This window comes from Notothenia rossii (genome assembly GCF_949606895.1).
Source record: "Notothenia rossii genome assembly, chromosome: 8".
Taxonomy (NCBI): Eukaryota; Metazoa; Chordata; class Actinopteri; order Perciformes; family Nototheniidae; genus Notothenia; species Notothenia rossii.
In genome coordinates this window covers 32,509,742-32,521,852 of record NC_136906.1, presented here as the reverse complement: position 1 = coordinate 32,521,852, position 12,111 = coordinate 32,509,742, and the positions used below count along the sequence as shown (strand labels likewise).

Genomic DNA, 12,111 nt, shown 5'->3' with positions numbered 1-12,111 from the left:
GCAGGGAACCATCCAAGCTGTTTACAGTAAGGATGGGACGTTGTTGACCTCAACTGATGGAGTGTTAGGGCGTTGGAAGGAGCACTTTGAGGAACTCCTGAACCCGACAACTCCGCCCTCTATGTTAGAGGCAGAGCTGGAGTATGAAGGGGGATCGACACCAATCTCCCGGGGGGAGGTCACTGAGGTCGTCAAACAACTTCACAGTGGCAAAGCCCCGGGGGTGGATGAGATCCGCCCAGAAATGCTGAAGGCTCTGGGTGTTGAGGGACTGTCATGGTTGACACGTCTCATCAACGTTGCGTGGAAGTCGGAAACAGTACCGAAGGAGTGGCAGACCGGAGTGGTGGTTCCCCTTTTCAAAAAGGGGGATCAGAGGGTGTGTGCCAATTACCGAGGCATCACACTACTCAGCCTCCCCGGGAAAGTTTACTCTAAGGTACTCGAAAGGAGGGTCAGGCCGATTGTCGAACCTCAGATTGAGGAGGAACAATGCGGATTCCGTCCTGGTCGTGGAACGACGGATCAGCTTTTTACTCTCGCAAGGATCCTGGAGGGGGCCTGGGAGTATGCTTATCCAGTCTACATGTGTTTTGTAGACTTGGAGAAGGCGTATGACCGGGTTCCCAGGGAGTCACTGTGGGAGGTGCTGCGGGAGTATGGGGTGAGGGGGTCTCTACTCAGGGCCATCCAATCTCTGTACTCCCAAAGCGAGAGCTGTGTCCGGGTCCTCGGCAGTAAGTCGGACCCATTTCAGGTGAGGGTTGGCCTCCGCCAGGGCTGCGCTTTGTCACCAATCCTGTTTGTAATATACATGGATCGGATTTCGAGGCGTAGTCGTGGGGGAGGGGGTCTGCAGTTCGGTGGACTAAGGATTGCACCACTGCTTTTTGCAGATGATGTGGTTCTGATGGCTTCATCGGTCTGCGACCTTCAGCACTCACTGGATCGGTTCGCAACCGAGTGTGAAGCGGCTGGGATGAGGATCAGCACCTCCAAATCTGAGGCCATGGTTCTCAGCAGGAAACCGATGGACTGTCCACTCCAAGTAGGGAATGAGTCCTTACCCCAAGTGAAGGAGTTCAAGTATCTCGGGGTCTTGTTCTCGAGTGAGGGAACAATGGAGCGTGAGATGGGTCGGAGAATCGGAGCAGCGGGAGCGGTACTGCAGTCTCTTTACCGCACCGTTGTGACGAAAAGGGAGCTGAGCCAGAAGGCAAAGCTCTCTGTCTACCGGGCCATTTTCGTTCCTACCCTCACCTATGGTCATGAAGGATGGGTCATGACCGAAAGAACGAGATCGCGGGTACAAGCGGCCGAGATGGGTTTTCTCCGCAGGGTGGCTGGTGTCTCCCTTAGGGATAAGGTGAGAAGTTCGGTCATCCGGGAGGGACTCAGAGTTGAACCGCTCCTCCTTCGCGTCGAAAGGAGCCAGTTGAGGTGGTTCGGGCACCTAGTTAGGATGCCACCTGGGCGCCTCCCTAGGGAGGTGTTCCAGGCACGTCCAGCTGGGAAGAGACCAAGGGGTAGACCTAGAACCAGATGGAGGGATTATATCTCTTCTCTGGCCTGGGAGCGCCTTGGGATCCCCCAGTCAGAGCTGGTTGATGTGGCCAGGGAAAAGAAAGTTTGGGGCTCTCTGCTGGAACTGCTACCTCCGCGACCCGACCACGGATAAGCGGGAGAAGATGGATGGATGGATGGATGGATCCTTTCTAGCCATAACCAGTCTGTAGGTTTGTGTTCGCTGCAGCATGTCTGTTAGGCCCCGCCCCCCGCACACAGAGAGACACAGGGAGATCGCTCTTCTGGAGTGAAGAGAGCGGAAATAATGATATTGCAAGTTAGAAACGTAAGATGCATTTTGACAGACAGGATGGCCAGTCCGCCACTGCACCCAGCCCAGCCCACGTAAACTGTCAACGGGGGGAGCCTCGCTGCTGGGGGAACGGTGGACCTAGTGTCCCGACCGGAGTGGGAATAATAATAATAATAATAATAATAATCCATGCATTTTATCCATTAATTTCCCTAACATTGTGGTAAAAAAACACACGTTTAATCCATGTTGGTGTACTACAACTACAAAAAGCATCGGTTTGTTTTCTGATCAGGAAATGCAGACCAGCTCAAACAAACGATTTTTAAATCATCTTCCCCACGATCATTTAATGATCGCGGAATTGACATGAAAGCACAAATAAATGTAGTTTCATCCACTTGAGTTTACAACTAAAAAAATAATCGATTTGTTTTTATATCACATCCTAAGGGAGGAAATTCAGCAGCTCTCGCTACCGATTTGTAATCCTAATTTAATCATCATCTTCACCACGATCATTTATGTTTATGTTCCCCGAATTGACATGAAAGCACTGACAAATATGAATATACTGTAGTCAACTTCATTAAAACGTTATTAACGTGCCTAAAGTCAGTAATTCACAATTTCTACGCATGACAACAAACTTTGTCCGTGTTTGGTTCTCTCGCCGCACAGTGAAGCGTTCCCGCATTGACGTCACTTCCGGCTTCCCCCAAAACTTCACAATGAGTCGAAGGAATTTCCCCGCAATGTTCGAAATTATGGATATTTATCGGAACGGTATCGCACCTTCTTTTTTAAACTGACGGTTCGAGATGATTAGTAGCCCAATATTTCATTGCACAACAGTTGTTGGGATGCTGTCACAGGCTCTTTAAACTGTCGCACTTTCTGTTGTTTCTATCGCGCATTGCCGGTATGAAAGGGTCTGTGCCGGAAATATCAAACATTTAATAAAAGTGAAAAACAATGAACAAGACTTAACGTATTAATAATAATTAATTATATTTATTCCGTTTGGATGTAGGATTTTTGACTTTGTTTAGAGCAGCAGTGATCTTCAGCAGAGAGCTAAGCGCTGTCAGACCGGACCTAACCCTGAAAAGTATTATCATCTGAAATTAATCATTATGTTATACATATTAAATACATATTGTATTTTTACAACTTGTATTTATAAATACTCTGTTGTAATTATTGATGCATAAATGTGTTCATCCATTCAATGTGGCATCTGCTATAATGGGGTTCATGTATGATATTACTTAATAATACCATACATTATAATATATGATATGATAATTATATTTTAGTTTTATTCATTTCTTATTTCATAGTTTCTCATTATTATTATTTTTATCGCTGATCTTATTTTTGATTTTATTAATCTGTGTGAATCTGTGCTATCCTGTTTTTCACTCTTACCTTGTTGCTGTTTGAACTACTGAATTCCCCCACGGGGATTAATAAAGGTCCATCTTATCTTATCTTAATGTATAAATTGATTTACTTCAATCTACTTCAACAAATACATTATTAAAAAGGCATTTAAAAACAGGCATAATAAGCAAAGGTAATGAAATAAAATTCATAAATAAAAAAAGCAGGTACAGAATACATGACTAAAAAGGCATACTGTAGTGTGAGTATGGGCAGCTCAATTAAAAGCAGCGGCAAATAGGTGCGTTTTTAATCTGGATTTAAAAATAGGAAGTGTTTCAGCGGACGTGCATGATTTAGGCAGTTTGTTCCAAATTGTTGGGGCATAATAACTAAAAGCTGCTTTTCCATGTTTAGTGGTTATTCTCAGAACAGAGAGCAGACCCGACCCAGAAGACCTGAGACTCCTGGATGCTTCATAGTGATGGAGTAGGTCGTCTATATACCTCGGTCCTAAGCAGTTTAGTGATTTAAAAACTAGCAGTAGTATTTTAAAATCAATTCTTTGGCAGACTGGAAGCCAGTGTAATGATCTCAGAACCGGAGTGATGTGATCCTCTTTTCTAGTGTCAGTGCCAATATTATGAGCCACATTTCTTTCTATATTGTAGCCTGATGTGCACATTGACTGTCAACAAAACAGTTTCTCAGTCCAATGCTAAGTTAGTGGCAGGCCCTGTGTGAGTGGAGACTATAAGGCAACATAAAACCCAAACATGTCCTTAATGTTACTCAAGGCAAATATATGTAATATAACCGTTAGACTGCAGCTAACTGTGGGGCTACAAACCCCTCATACTGTGACTGAATAACTTGAGATGGTTATGTTGTCGAAAGGGGAGACAATCATTATGGTATTAGGCCATGCAAATACAGGGTCAACTAAGTGATAAAATAAGTGTTGCATAATATATGTTCTTGAATAATGTTATTTCATAAATAGTTGTTAATGTAATGATTACATGTTGTCCTTATTCAGTTCCACTATCAGATGATGCTGATGGTGATGGCTCTGAGGGAGAGATGCAGGCAGAGCACAGTGGACAGAACTGGCAGGTAGAGAGGAAACTGTTTCAATAGGCTATGACTGACACTGAACAAAACCAAAAGAAATGTAATGAAAACAGTATAAGCGAGCTATGTTCATGTTCTCTCAATTAGTTATTATAGTTATTGATCAGAGTTGAATCCATCCCAATGCTGGTTCTTATTCAGTACCAGCAGATGCTGAGGAGGTTGACAAGACAAGTCAAGATTCAGGGTCCAGCACAAGGGAAATTGCAACTGAGTAGGGCAGCAACGTTGTAGATATTGACGATACATCCAGCAAAACGCCCCCAAAAAAGAATTGGTAGTGGCCCGGCTGGGTGTATAAATCCCGGCCTGACCTATGGTCCCAGTCCGGCCCTGCTGACTCATCACACACCCATACACTACACACACATTACTGATGAACTGATATCACAATTGAGTTATTCTCTTTAAATAAATATACTGTAATTGGAAAAGAATCATGTGTGGTGTCCTTGTTTTGTCCGTCCTTGAGCCAGGGCTCTATTGTTGTATGTAGGTTATTCTTGTTTTTAGAATTAATTCAGTAATGGTGTGTGTGTAACACAAACATAATAAATCATTGGATAGTGTTTCTCCAATGAAGGGGGAAATAATGAAATAAATGGATGTATTAAGACTCAGTGTGAGTTATTACTTTCTTTCTTTACTTGGCATTCTTCAAAAATACACAGACAATGCAGCACATCGTTTCACGTCTTTGTACAGCCTTTCTCAGCAGTAGAGTAATGTGTTGGCGAACCTTTGTTTCCTCCTGACAGCCCACTTAAAGGCATACTCAATTCAATTCAATAGCTTTATTAGCATGACCTCAGTTACATATAGTATTGCCAAAGCTCTGTATAGTTGCAACATCTATACAATATATATATATATATATATATATATATATACTCCCCCTTGTGGCCAAAGGGGGACACAACTCTTGTCTTCAGATGTATGCTTGAGTGCAGCAAAATGTAGCTCAGTGACTATTTTGTCAACTAAACATCATAAAACAATACATATTTTAGTAAACGGGAAATTATAATCTCTGCACATCAACTCTATATTTGCCTCTGCCATGGTGCCAAAGTGAAATGAAATAAAAATAAACAATATATAGAGGTTGCTTCTTCTCTGAACTTCATGTATACTGCATCACTCCATATAAAATAAACCATAAAGAAATATATAAAGTCGTGTTCACTGCAGCGATCTATTTCACACACAAAACTATATGAACACTTGGTGATATACAGTGGCGTTTTCTCCTGGAGACCAAGGGAAGACAGGCTTCTCCTGTTTTTTCAGCCTTTGTTATCATTTTGATAATTAAAAATATATATTCTTGTCTGTGGTTGTTTTTGCATTCAGGGCATACAAGGGGTGTAACATTATTTGAACACCAAAACTACATTGAAATAGAGTCTAGCTTGAACAGCAACTAAGTAACATTACTGGGTTATTTGGTGATAACCAGTGGTTAATTTGAGCCGGATCCTGCCGGAACAGGATCCGGCACCTCTTCATTTTGGCCACCCTGTGTTCCGGCACCTATTTGGGCAGATCCGGTACCTCTCACAAAAAATTAAAATTAAAAATGGTTAAAATGAAATAAAATATGCAGATATTAATTTACAGAAAAAATCCCAAGAAGTTCATGTCGTTTATTAAGATTAAGATTTGAAAGAGTCGGAGATCTGTGTTGACGCACTGAAAAGCTGGACCAACGGACAAACGTCTTTCACTTTTGAAATTCGCCACATGAGGAGCACGTCGCAGAGAGGAAGAAACGGTGATTCAATGCAAGCAAGTTCAAAAAGACAGTTAAATTTACTGTCTTTCTTCAAAAAGAAGGAAGAGGTAATAGACACTTCAAAACGAGTCAGAAAAGCCTCCACAAGCAGCGACGAGGGCAGCTGCAGCGGTCATGTTGATGGTCAAAACCAGGAGGAGGTTAGCGCCGCAACAGCTAGCCAGCTAGCTAACCGACAGCTAGCCAAGCCCGGGCAGCGGGTCAGGTTCACCGCCAGCCGGAACAGGAGCCAGCTACCGTCAGCCAGGTGGACCACCAACAGCAACGGGTGGGTACCCTGGCATCAACTATCCCGGTACAACAGCCGGAGCAAGAGGCGAGCGGAACCGCGACATCAGCTGGCTTACAGCAGGAAGATTCAGTAGGAGAGGAGAGCGCATTGAGCGTAGAAGAGTGTGGGACGTCCAGCGACAGGTCAGTTTTTTCTAACTGTGGCCAAGAACTTGGAGGACCGTATGTTATCTCAAGGAGGCCGGATGCCAGATAAAACTGGATATAACAAGTTCATTGAGGAGTTGAAGGTGATTTACGCACAATACTGGCCCGAGGACGCAGGTGCGCTGTATGGAGAGACTGAGGTCAAGTCACTGTGTCAGCGCTTCAACATTGCCAACCCGCGCGCAGTCATACGGGCCTACAGAACGTACAGAGACTCAGATGGTAAAGACACCCCCGATGAGCTGATGGAGTTACTTGTTGCTGTCAACAGCATTCCCATTGCAAGTGCTGAATGTGAGCGCGGATTTTCTCAAATGAACTTGATTTGCACTCCCAACCGTAGCTCTTTGCTCACATCTACCATGTCATCTTTACTCTTCCTAAATCTTGTTGGACCCCCCCTGGCTAAATTCAATCCAGTCCCGTACGTGAGGTCCTGGGTGGCCAAAGGACACAGAACTGCCACAGACACACGCAGTAAAAGCAGAAAAAAAGAGATAGAGGACAATCCGGACATGCTCGTGATGTGGGGTGTTTTAAACAACTAAATATGGTGAGCAAACATACTGTCTATTAATAGGCCGCCGTGCCAATCTTTGAATAGGCCTAATTAATATTTTTTTTTACACGTTAAACCTGTTGAGAAATTAATTAATGGCTGTATACTGAAGTCCATCCTGTGGTGATGTGGGCATTTGCCTATGTTGTGCGTACTAGCCTAAAAAATTATAAATTATCGTCATAACATTTATACCATGGATACTATTTGAAATTGAGGCTTGTAAGTCCCACAGCGTTGCAAGTGGACATTTTCATGTTGTTTTCAGCACCTTTTCTGTATACGTTCCGGGACCTGTACGCGTCTCGTCATCCCTGAGCTGTCATATATACTTTGCGTTCCGGCACCTTATGATTTACAAATTAAGCACTGGTGATAACTATCAAAGTAAAGTAACTTCAGACGCAGACGTCACGTAGCTTCTCAGACAAGAGGGGTGGCGACGACAGTGTCAGGTTACTTCTCTCGCGGCATAGTAGGCGACAATCGATACGTTTGTGAGCTCAGTGAGTTCGTTCATTGGCACAAATCAGACCTCATACACTGCACCCCTGAGACATATAGAGAGGCGAAGTCACGCCCATCTACTTCCGGTCCATGGGACCCCGGAAGCGAAAAATTATACATTGAATTTAATGGAGAGAGAAAACGTATCTTTTGATCCCGTTTGAATTGTGCCACGAACTACACATATGATGTTTGTCAATCTTAAACAATCATTTCCATGTCAAAAAAGTCACATTTTGTCATAAAACTGTTGAAATATAAGACTATGAAAAATACGCGACTACAAAGACTACAAATCCCAAATCCCATTCTGGGTCGCGCATGTGATGTCACAGGCGATAATGCTCCAAGTGGTTGCGACTCGTAATTAAAGCGAAGAAGAAGATTTCATAACTGATTTATTCCCTCCAATAAATATAAGAGATTGCTCCAATACATTCACTTTTACAAGATGCCCGTGTGCTTTGTACCATGTTGTAATCACAAAAGTGATCATACCACTTGCTCGTTCTATCGCTTCCCGTCTGATGAAAGGACCAGGAGTCGCTGGATCAGACATATCAGGTAATATCATACATGTTGTGCATGGAACATAGTCAAGTTAGCTACCTAGCTAGTAGCGACGAGTAGCGAGCATGTTAGTTAGCATTACATTACTTAGCCTTGTCATTTTTAGTAGCCTTACCATGAAGTTATTATTTTATTACATGAAGTACACCAAAATGTTAAACAGTAAGAGTAGTCATCATGGTAAGTATTTCGTGAAACATTTCAAGAGTAGCCTACTGCGCCCTCCACCGGGTGCTAAGGAAGCAGTTCAGGGAGAGTCGAAGGAAGGCAGGCAGGCAGGGAGCTTTGCATGACATTCTTCTGGACATGTGTCATTGTGATGACAGTGAGGGTGAGTCAATCTGTTTGTTGGAAAGACAGTAGTTGAGTGATTACTGAGAGAAAATTATTAAAAGAGATAATTATTCAGTGTTGTTACTTTAAAGTGTTGTTACTGACCTTTTTCTCTTATTTTCTTTACCTCACCTGTAACTGCTGAGACCCTGAGGAACATGCACACTGGACTGACCTGCTCTGGCAACCTGATTTCCACTGTACGTAATAGTATTTGGTTATGGTATATTATTTATATACATCAAAGGCACAATGCACCCCCCAGAGAGACACATGTATTGAGTGATATTTTGCATAGGTCATGTGAAATCATCTTTACATACTATAAAACTGTAGGAGCGGCAACTTGTTTTGAAATTGAATTTTTAATATCCGATAATAAAGTTGATCTGTTTTCTTTATTCTTCTCTCTTCCCAGCTCCATCCATCACCGTTCTCTGTTCCTGCAGGTCCTGCTTGCTAATAAATGCTCATATCTTTTTACACAATTACAAATAAAGTCAATGTATTGTATGACATGAAGTTGTGCTTCATTCTGAGTCAATAATAAATTAATTCTGCCTTCAACTGCAAAATGATTGTGGACTGCACCGACATCCATGTAGCTGCCCCCCAGTAAGATGAACCAAGCAAAGCTGACACTCAACATACAGCTGTGCTCTTAAGTTGACATGAAGAATTTGTGAAATATTGGTAATTATTTGGAAAAAATGACTGACGATGCAGAAAACTTTTTTTATTTAGGAACAGTGGTCAGGTGAAGCATTTATCACTACATTTGTGTCACACTTAAAAGGCCAAACACACTGGCCAAACACACCTCGTTTACAACTCCCCAGTTGACAGCCATGACTCCCGTCTAAATTGTACCCTCCAAGCACCCTCTTCATGAGGGACGCGCATGGAGTGGATGAAAGTCCCGACCTCAGCACAGCACCAAAATTGCTGGCTGTCAACCTGCCCTGCCTGTGTAACTGCCACTGAGGATTTGTCTGCTGTCCTACGGTGGCTGTCTGGATGGCAGCTTGCTGGTCTCTGCTCAGTCGCATTGAGGCAAGAATTGCCTCAAGCCCCCGACCCCCATGCTCCTTCACCAGCTCCGGCACGTTGAAAATGGCCTGATGTTGAGGCTGCAGCTCTGGCTCAGGTGACAAAAGCCATGCCATGCCACGCTGCGCCCCTCAGTGCAGACCTGAACCAGTCTACTTCCTCAGTGGCGATGTCTCTGGCCAGTGGGTTGTATGTCTCCTCTTGCTGTTGGTAGAGTTGAGACACCGGCTGGACTACTTTTGAAGTGCCAGGCTTCCTCCACTGGCACTCAACTTCTGTGGAGCTGATCTGCCACATGGCAAATATTGCCAATGCTGCAGCGTGGCTGCATTTGTACATCCCCCGTGCACAACCACAGACAGCGCTCTGCATCGCGCCATCCTCTCCCATGTAGATCTGTACAAATAAAGTAAGTACCATGTTTGTTAACATGCTATAATAGATTGAATGAGCAATACAAGGATGGTCCAGATCTGGGGGTGGGAGGGTTTATTTTTCCATAGTTTTGTCCTCTTGTCTGATTGTTGTTGTTTGTTTTTTCTGAATTTTTTGTAATTTGTGTTTTATTGGTTGTGATTGTACATTGTATTTTTTTAAATGTGTATTACATTTTTGAAAAACATTTGATCAACAAAAAAGGATTTGGTCAGGACCTAGACTCAGTGTGTAGTTTTTGAATTAATCAATGCTCTCTACATTAGGAAAACACATACCAGTGTACCAGAGGGAGTCACAAACAGCTGTGCCTAGATAACCAAACAAATTGACAAGATAACCAAAATCCTTGAATCTACACACAGCAAATAAACTCAAATGACACAACGAGATGTAGAAAGGAGATCAAACATATAGTCGATATAAAACTGGCCGCTTCAATCTGAAGAGCAACTAAAACAAAACACGGGAGTGTACCTTGTTCTTGTGAACACTCATGTTATCCACAGCATACACACCCGTATACAGTACACCCGTTCTAGGTTCTGATTGGCTCTCTATGTTGGCATTCTAGCTTCTGACTGGCTGTCCAGGTTGTCAATCACAGCCGTGGTTCATATTATGCTAGTCGACTCGTAACATCGCTAAACTTTTTTTCTTGACGGTTTTCTCAGTCAACTAATGCTATTGATAACAGTAACATAAATTAACACAGCCCTGCACACTGCAGTCATTATATGCCGGGTCTGTGGTTCATCATCTTCTTTTTCATTCTCCTCCTTATTGACTGACATTAACGTTAAACATTGCACTCATATTACTCACCGAAACCTTGTAAAGCCGGTCCTGCATGCTGGCTCTTACAGAACCGACTAACTCCCCTTTCGTGTATGTACAGCTCTCAACGTGCCCAGACTTGTAGTAATTTTCACCTCGTTTTATACTTTTATTCTCATTCTGAAAGAATGAGGTGAAATGTGCCAATGTGACGGTCATCTTTGTGTTGGTGACGCGTATTGTGCGGGACCAGAGACATGTAGTTCACTGAGCGGCTTAACACAAAAAAATGTGTTACTTCACAGTTTTACGACACATTTTAATTTTTTTGACTTGCAAAATTTTCTTTTAAATTGACAAACATCATATGTGTCATTCGTGGCACAATTCAAACGGGATCAAAAGATACGTGTTCTCTCTCCATTGAATTCAATGTATAATTTTCCGCTTCCGGGGTCCCATGAGCTCCCCCGGAAAGGGAGGGACTTCGCCTCTCTATACCACGTGATGACACGTTAGGCTCGTGTTGTGTTCAATGACCCTGACCTTGGCTAGGAAAAACAGGCACTCGCTTGTTTAATTTTTTGAGGTCTAGATTTCTCTAATTTTTTTCTTTTTGCGTGTGTTTATAAATTACCGCGAGGACGGGTTGCAGTGTGACAGCAGTGGTGATCATAAATACTCTCAAAGAACCGAAAATAACCGGAATTGTTCAAATCCAAATGAAGCCCAACCCGGCTTCTCCTAGACTTTGACTGTTCGTAAGGCACTCTCAGTCATTTTGTGAGAGCAGAAAACTTCTTCTCAATGGTTAAAGTTCACTAATAGCCAATCATCAACAGTATCACCCTGCAGTCTATTATATGAAGACCTGTGACCATGGTGCTGAAACAAGGCCATCAACTGCATCTCCATCCAACACCTTCACACGCAGCACAGAGAAGCTGCAGAAAGGTGTGATTAAAACTCTAAATTTGACAAATGACTGTCTTTCTTCTCTTGACTTTGAATGCGCTGCAGCATGATGACATTTTACTAATAGATTGAACAGTCTGTGTGTGTGTGTGTGTGTGTGTGTGTGTATGTATGTGCGTGTGTGTGTGTGTGTGTGTGTGTGTGTGTGTGTGTGTGTGTGTGTGTGTGTGTGTGTGTGTGTGTGTGTGTGTGTGTGTGTGTGTGTGTGTGTGTTGTGAAAGTGACAGTTCATTAGTCATATCCTCTCTCACGGACTGACTCTAGTACAGAAAGTCACACACACACGTTCACATAGAGAGACATGCACACATTAATTGATCCGTGGTGACAATC

General features: G+C 43.1%; 1 protein-coding gene and 1 long non-coding RNA gene across 3 annotated transcripts in view; both read left to right on the top strand.

Annotated features, from left to right (window-relative positions):
- Nucleotides 1-12,111, top strand: part of LOC307016369 (carbonic anhydrase-related protein 10-like) — a 304,536-nt gene that overhangs the window by 130,436 nt on the left and 161,989 nt on the right. The window lies entirely within an intron of this gene.
- Nucleotides 7,700-9,059, top strand: LOC307016370. 2 transcript variants are annotated; one of them, XR_013801784.1, is made up of 3 exons: nucleotides 7,700-8,202; nucleotides 8,420-8,741; nucleotides 8,960-9,059. It is a non-coding gene; the product is annotated as an uncharacterized lncRNA (long non-coding RNA). The 2 variants fall into 2 exon arrangements; XR_013801785.1 differs by having other exon boundaries at nucleotides 8,415-8,741.